This window comes from Electrophorus electricus, chromosome 8, assembly GCF_041902795.1.
Source record: "Electrophorus electricus isolate QZ-2024a chromosome 8, ASM4190279v1, whole genome shotgun sequence".
NCBI classification, from domain to species: domain Eukaryota; kingdom Metazoa; phylum Chordata; class Actinopteri; order Gymnotiformes; family Gymnotidae; genus Electrophorus; species Electrophorus electricus.
Window position 1 is genome coordinate 14230001 of NC_137504.1, and position 8497 is coordinate 14238497.

Sequence of the window (8497 nt, forward strand, 5' to 3'; positions counted from 1 at the left end):
GAAAAAGAGGAGGATTCTTTGATGGGTTTTCATTTTACACCTACTTCTTCCCTCTCTCATCCATCCCACTCTCTCTCTCCCTCTCTCTCTCTTCCACCCCCCACACTCTGTCATGTGGCATGAGAAAGTTGAGCCTGTAGCCTGTCTTTAAAGATGCATGAGGCAGTCCTCTGCAGAAACCTCCACTCCCACATACACTCTCTCTCCCACTTGCTCTATCTATCTATCTATCTATCTATCTATCTATCTATCTATCTATCTATCTATCTATCTATCTATCTATCTATCTATCTATCTATCTATCTATCTATCTATCTATCTATCTATCTATCTATCTCTTTCCCACATGCACACATACTTTGCAGGGAGAGTCTGCCACCCCCATCCACACATGGAGCTCAGTGTTTCAGGTTCTTGTGGACGAGCCTACGCTCCTCGTTACGCGTTACGCACTGTCATCGCCAACAGTCGTGTGGCAACCGTGACGGTGCACGCGCTCCTTTGTGGGACAGAGCCGACAACCGACGTGCTCCCATTTGAAAGGCCGGCAGGCACACAGAGTAATCGTGCGTGGTGCAGCCATGATGGGCGGGCTTTCTGACACCCTGGGTGGGGCTATTTCTAGAACGGCCCAAAGCACAGCAAGACTTCCTTGTCCCCCACACAGGGACATGCAGGGAGGGAAAGAGAGAAGAGGAGGGAAGATGAGAAAGAGAGAGCAGGCACGGCAAGGGAGACAGGGAGAGTGTGAGATAAGGGAGAGAAATCAGGGAGAATGGTGGAAAGGGAGTGTGAGATAAGGGAGAGAAATCAGGGAGAATGGTGGAAAGGGAGTGTGAGATAAGGGAGAGAAATCAGGGAGAATAGTGGAAAGGGAGTGTGAGATAAGGGAGAGAAATCAGGGAGAATAGTGGAAAGGGAGTGCGAGATAAGGGAGAGAAATAAGGGAGGATGGTGGAAAGGGAATGCGAGATAAGGGAGAGAAATCAGGGAGGATGGTGGAAAGGGAGTGCGAGATAAGGGAGAGAAATCAGGGAGGATGGTGGAAAGGGAGTGTGAGATAAGGGAGAGAAATCAGGGAGGATGGTGGAAAGGGAGTGTGAGATAAGGGAGAGAAATCAGGGAGGATGGTGGAAAGGGAGTGTGAGATAAGGGAGAGAAATCAGGGAGGATGGTGGAAAGGGAGTGTGAGATAAGGGAGAGAAATCAGGGAGGATGGTGGAAAGGGAGTGTGAGATAAGGGAGAGAAACCAGGGAGAATGGTGGAAAGGGAGGGGCAGAGGAGTGACCGAAGTCACACAGAGCATGAGAGAGCTTCCCCAAGTTCTCCTCTCCTAAATATTACGCGCCTCATCTGTGTCTGAATCGGGAAGCACCCCCGGGATGTCAGCCATGTACTGAACCGGATCAAACGAACTCTGTTTCAGCGTTAGTCCTCGGATCAAACAGACTTATCAGCTGCAGACTTTGACCTGAATTCAAACTTCCATCACCTTCAAAACAGACACAGTGAGGCACAATTCTGCTTCACTGGGGGCCATTTGAACAAGCCCTGTCCTAATACTGCACTTTTCTGTCTATGTTCAAACATTATACATAAGTACAAAAGACCAGAATCTGTACTGACTGCGAATGGCAGATCTATGGTCAGTTCAGCTCTCATTTAGACAGGAGACTCTGATCTCAGATCAGCTGGTGACTCTTCTAAAGACTGCGAGCTGAGATGAGAGGGAATTAGCGCCCTCTAATGGCTTTGCCCATGGCCTCTGTCAAGGGCATTCTAGCATTGCCTCAGTGGGGGCCTGCACTGCAGATATACAGCAAGGGCACATGGTCTTGCACTAATACTGAACTAAGACCGCTAATGAGCCAAACTGATTCAGAATCAGGACTCTTGCTCTTATGATGTTTCTAGACTAATCTTTGTTAACCCACCCAGACACCATCTTTTGTTTGTGTTATGATGACTAATATAAGACTGAGGCCCTAATCACCCTTAATCTTATTTTCAGTGTCATGACATTCAAGGGCAGTCCCCACATAATTCTGCTTTCTTTGTGCATCATGGAGAAAAGCGTGCTGAATTTGATCAAGCTGACCATGATATGTCAGCCTATTATTAGCATAACCCACCAGCCAGAAGGGAACCTTCAGGGTCTTCACTCCAAGTAACACTACATCCACCCGAGCTTTCATCCAACCATCCATCCATCCATGCATCAGCCTACTACCCAAGAATGGCCTGGCAGGTGCTTGTGGCCTGGACTGAACTACCATCGCATCAACACACATTGATACTGAGCAAGAAAACACCAGGGAACACCAGATCCAGACTATATTGTGGGGTGCCATTGGTATATTACCAAAGAATGGGTATAGAGACGTGTAGACCAAGTGTAGAAACCCCCCCCCCCCCCCCAACCCAGCTGATTTTTAATATGCCTGTGGGGCCTAACTTCGTCCCACACTCTCACACAATCCCAGAGGGACGTCACACCCCACACCCTACATCAGGCCATGGACTTAAAACGAATCCATGAGGGGGTTGACAGTATCTCACTTTATCCCCAAGCCTGCAGCGCAGCAATACGTCTCGAGTCAGCTCCATCAGAAACCGCACGGAGACCCCGGTGTGATTGTGCAAGTGGACAGGGCTGAGAGACACGCCTTATCTGCCTCTCTAGGGGAGAGTAGGTGGGGAATGAGTCTCAGGAGACCACCACCCCCCCGCCCCCACCACCCAAACACTGCACCAATTGCAAATTCTTCCCAGTCAGAATTGCTTGTGTTATACTATTCCCTGTATCCCTGGTTGGGAAGACGAGTTATAACACCTAATATCATGAAGTTATACAGTAGCTTGTGCCGCCTTTTTACGTTCAGATGGGTCGTTAATCCTTAAAACATTTAGTAATTCCTGCCTCTCACAAAGCCACCTGAAAAGTAGCTGTAAACGGAAAATAAATCTGACTTATACACATTTTCCATTCACCTCGAATGTAGTCAGTCAAGACATGTTTGGTGTCCAAATTTTGCTTCTTTAGCTCTTGCACTGTAGCTGTCATGATATCTTAGCCAACAAATAATATAAGATTATGAGTAGCAATTAGCACTGAAGCGGTGCTAATTAATTTTCAACCCAGGGTTGCAAGTGTTTGAACTGGAGCTATTTCTGGTGAAGGGTAGCCGGTACATTAGTTCTCAACATTTTTGAAAATGATTCCCTAACTTTGGATACAAGCCCAAAGAGCCATAAAGGATTCCTTTCTGTCATTATAATTACCTTCTTAACACTGGAGTCATAGTTAAAATTGATATAATAAATAACCATTTCCATAACAAACTGCATCCATAACATTCAAAATGGCTGTCATCCACAAGGTCACAGCTAGGGCACGTGACGGAATGTTTTTGAAAATCGAGAACACTCTGCCCAGGGATCTTCCCCGTGGTCCTGACATCTCTGAAGGCTTCGTACAGTTCCACACCCATTCATTGTCTACCAGTGTGATTATAAATATGAAACTGGGCTTACCTATCGCTGTGTTTGGTGTCGACAAGCTTCTTAATCTACATTTTCCTTCAGCAACGTCACATGAATGCCTTCTTTACTTATCTATCCCAGACTGGTTTCTGCCTCCCTCCCAGAACAACGTCTTCCCACAGCCAATTTACTTTGCGTCCTCTACATTCTCTGTGCATCTAAGCCACGTAGATGAGGCGTTAGATGAACAGTGATATTGTGACCTGACCCACACAGCGTTTTCCGCTTCCCATCGGCTCATAACTGCAGTCAATGGAAGTCCGTACTGGGCAGCATTTCGTAGGAGAGCATGTGGGCCTGGGAATTTGCAGGGTCAAAGAAGCTTACAACAGATCTTTCCATACGGGCCTACTGAACCTGCATGCAGAAAATGACACTCTTTGTTGCGATGATTTGCCTGTGACACAGTGGAGCCATTATATGCACTCACAGAAACTGACATATATGTTTAGTCACTTGCTAAGCGCTGCCAGTGAAAGATCCAACTCCTTCACAAACAAACAAACAAACAAACCCCCAAAAGGACCAAAAAACAAAAAAAGACGCAAACCAAACACCAAATGATCAAGCAACAGCCATATCTGATGTCATGTACTTACACAAAGGCATTCTAGAGCTCTAAACTGCCTGGAAAGCTGCCACACCCTCACACACACACACAAACACACACTTCTCACTCATATACATGTACACACACATAGGCACGCACACCACGGGAGTGTTGCCCGTCGCTGTTCTTTTCAGGTAACCATGCCGACCACGCAGATGGCCGATCCGATCCATTCCAAACAGAGTGATTGCTGTCGCTGCCAGCAGAAGGAATTATTAATAGTCTGCAGTCTTAGAGCTGCGAGAGGCCCATCCATCTTTCCTGGTGCCTGCCATTGGTCAAACGCCTACCACCATCCAGCCCGATGAAGCATCGCATCCTTGAAACTCTGCTTGGACGGGCAGACAGCCGGACATTGCGTAACGCCACCCCCAAACATCAGGAGGTCAGGGCTGGCAGGCTCTAGATCATTCAACCAACCTCACTAGTCTGTGTGTGTGTGTGTGTGTGTGTGTGTGTGTGTGTGTGTGTGTGTGTGTGTGTGTGTGTGTGTGTGTGTGCATCTGTTTTGCAGAGCTAAAAAAATGTCTCTAGAAACACACTGTGTCAGCCTAGCCCACTTGGGAAGCCCTTAAGGTGAAGGGATGTTGATGGAGGGCAGGCTCACATCTATGCTCCTCTAATGGGACTTTTCTAGGTTGTCATTGTGCTATTGGATAAGGGGCGGACACGTTTACTCAGTGGGTGGACATGTGGGTGTATACACTCACTATTGGCTGTTTGAGATAACGGCATCCCCCATTCCCAGCTGCTGTTCCAGAGACAAGGATATGCTGGGAGTAAATCAGGTCCTCTGACACAGATTAAATCTTAGTGCTGGATTAAATTGCACCTACAATAGAGGAAATCATTCTTAGCGTATGGCCCAGGCAGGGAAATGTGACCTTGGTGTCACACTGATTGATTTTTAGCCTGTCCAATATGAAGCATTTGACAGGGTCACTTCAGCAAAGCTCAAGACAAACCAAATGATATGTGTGGCTACGATCATGTGCTCCCTCTATCACTAGACATGTAAATAAATCATCAACTAATGTGGAGATCTTGTTCAGTTGAGCAGACATGTTAATCTGATATGATCATCTTCCCACAAAGATTACAGGATGGCAGCACTGTCAGTTTAATCTAATGATTACTTCTTTTTCTCACAAGAAGCTGGCAAGGATGTTGAACGACTGCTAAACGGCACCCAGAAATGATCCACGCAAGCATTAATTAAGATGACATGAACAGCAAGAGGTAATGGGGAGTTGCGGAGTTACGATTCTCCATCATAAAAGATGCATGCAGGCAAATCCACTAAAATGTAAGTGGCTAAACTCCTAGAAACAACCCACATGTATGATCACAAAATGAAGCTTTGCTAAAGAGAGCAGAGATTGCTGTGGGATTCACTCTGCAGACTTATGCATGTAATATCCATGTGACAAATACAAATCACCCCACTGACTGCTTTTTGATATAGCCACAGTGGTTTATTTAATTCTTTGAGTGCCAGACTATTACACTTTCAAAAGCAAGTGAATGTTTCCAACAGCAATTATCTCTGTAGACGAGAAGTGACGTTCAAGGCGAAATAAAGTCCGTCAACACCCATGTCTTACTGCTGGGGAGACAGCGGATGAAGTTGCCTAGGCAACAGAAAGGACTTGTGTGCCTGTTCACTCTGAGCTGCAAATTAGGTTGTTTGGTTTTTTTTTTCATGGCCAACAGGATTCATTTGCAGAGAGTGTTGCGTTTGATGAGCTTTTACCACTGTTTGTTCAATCTTGGGGGATATTGGGAGAGAAAGCCTATAAAGTGACTTCATGGCTTTGCATGGACTGAAAAAGTACTGGCAACAGATTACATTTGCCTGTTTTCTAAGTCTAATCGCGTAACCATTTAGAGAGGCATACACCCAGTCTAGATGATCAATAAAGACTTCAATCAAGATCAGCTACCAGATATGAAGGTATACGCAAAAGGTAATGGCTTGTAATGGCTTAATGAAATAAAGGTGCACACACACACACACACACACACACACACACACACACACACACACTGTGTGTGTGTGTATGTGTGTGTGTGTGTGTGTGTGTGTGTGTGTGTGTGTGTGTGTGTACTTAAGTATATCTTTAAGTCTTTATCCGGAAGATATATTGTATCACAGCCAATGATACTACACCTCACTGAATCTGTATGTGTAGTCATTTAGATTTGGATTATGCAAAAAAAGAAAATAACAATAAATCCCATGTCCTTTAGTAAACCCAAACACCAAGCTCTAGAGACTGGGATCAGGTATGACTTAATCCATATATTTTTACTCTACTATGTGTATTATATAATGTTAATAATTGAAGGCTGAGAGCCACCAATCAGGCCGCAGGTCATTCTGCATGCCCTGTTATGCAACAGGAAAAAGCCCAAACAGCTTTGGAGAAACAGTCCGGACACGGCCCAGTTCCTTTAGCATCCCCAAGACTGAAGTCCCTCCTAACTGAACAGAAAGCCATGAGACATACTATTCCTTAATGAGGAGCAGTATATCTATACCCCACTCTTCCATAAAAAGGTAATGATTTTTCAAAATCAGCATAATTTTGAACGGCCCTAGTGCTAAACATGTATTGTGCATCCCTGTGTAAATGGTTGGTTTTGTATAACTAAGATATTTAATCATGATGACGAATAATGTTTTTTTTTTTTTCTTTCTCACAGACAAGATGAAAGTCGAATATGCTGCAGCACATGGTGGAAAAGAGCTAATCAATGCTAGGGAATGAATTCACATTCCGTACAGAGAAACTGCAGGCAGAGACTGATGTTCTGTCGCCATCTAGTGGTCAAGATTCCTTTCCGCTCAAACTCCTCATATGACCGTTTTACCGAGGATCTCTTTTTGTGTGCCACTATTAGTATGCAAGACCACAAAACGGCTTCAGAGACAGACTCATGCAGCTATTCTATGCCTATAGGCTCACGTTCATGGAGCAAATTGTTCATTACATTCGCCAAGCAGTGAATATGAATGTTTATGCAGTAGTTGCTGCGAAACTGCCTAAATGGTGGAGAATACTATGCTATGTCAGAATACCGTAATCCTATGGGACATTTTTAGCAAATGTAGGACAGATCAGTGTTTTTTAAAGAATATTTTTTTCAGTATAATTGCTTGTCAGCATCAAGTGACTTCAACCTAAGTGAGACATACATGCCCAAGGCCGTCCTGATGAAGATTGAGGTGGGGGAAAGAATTGTCTTGTAACACTTCCTCCTCCAGTGTCACCATGGTGCCGCTCCCTTGTTGCTTAGCAACACCCCCACCCACCCCCGCTCCAGCAAACTGAAGCGAACGTGGTTTACTTTCGTGATTAAAGAAAGCACCCAGGCAATGCAATTCAGACAGAGACATTACTGCATGCACAACCAGTTTTAAGAAATGTAATAATATAAAGATGTGCATTGTGTCCACCTGCACCTTTAGATGTGTCATGGAACTTTGACAGCAAATTCACTGCAACAGCACACAGCAACATGGAACTGATTGAAGGTCACCTGATGCATAACGATTTCAACTATAATGCAGTTGCAAGCAATTGTGGGGAAGCACAGTGTGGATGTCTGTAAAACTCTAAAAACAAGAGGGAGTACAGGGCATTACTCTCAGTGAATTTGAATTGTAACATAGATGACAATATATTGATTGTCAAGTTTTCTCAGGTATGCACACACACAGTGTCCATGATCTATGGTGCGTATGAAATTCCAAACAGTTTGGGTAAATCTTTAGATGATTCAGTCAAGTTTCCTCTTCTGGGCCATTTGCAGCCCATTAGTTGCCCAGTATCTGGCCATTGTTAGCCTTTTCACTTTTTAAACTGCAATTTTTCCTCCAGATGTCATGGACTGGGTTCAAGTACCAAAGCTGTAATCTATGTGGAGGTATACACACAGATACAATGTCTGCACTTTAAGGTCATTTATCTCAGTGCATAAATTAGACCGTTTTTGACATGAAGATGAAGTTCAAAGGCTGTGGGGCATTCAGGTGAAGCATCCATAACATCCCAAACTCATCTGGAAGTAGTAATGAGAACTTGATAATAGTATGTACTACCATTACAAATAAGTACATAGGATGTAGTACCTAGTTCTGAATCGGAGCTTGGAATCTTTAAATTGGCAAATTGTGGCTACCTACAGGAATTGATATATGGCAAATAAAATGACTATATGGGTATATATTGGACACCCCCACATGCACATACTTGGACAGACACTTTTTTTTAATGTTTTTAAAGATGTTTGTAGTTTATGATCTTTTGAACCTTTCAACATTTTCTTTGGAGCACACC

General features: G+C 44.3%; 1 long non-coding RNA gene across 1 annotated transcript in view; it reads right to left on the reverse strand.

The window, feature by feature from the left end:
• LOC145659095 (uncharacterized) overlaps positions 1-3747 on the reverse strand; it is a 14917-nt gene extending 11170 nt beyond the window's left edge. The window contains exon 1 of the long non-coding RNA XR_014125102.1: positions 3536-3747. This is a non-coding gene — a long non-coding RNA (uncharacterized LOC145659095). The remainder of the gene's footprint in view (positions 1-3535) is intronic.
• Positions 3748-8497: the final 4750 nt, after the last annotated feature.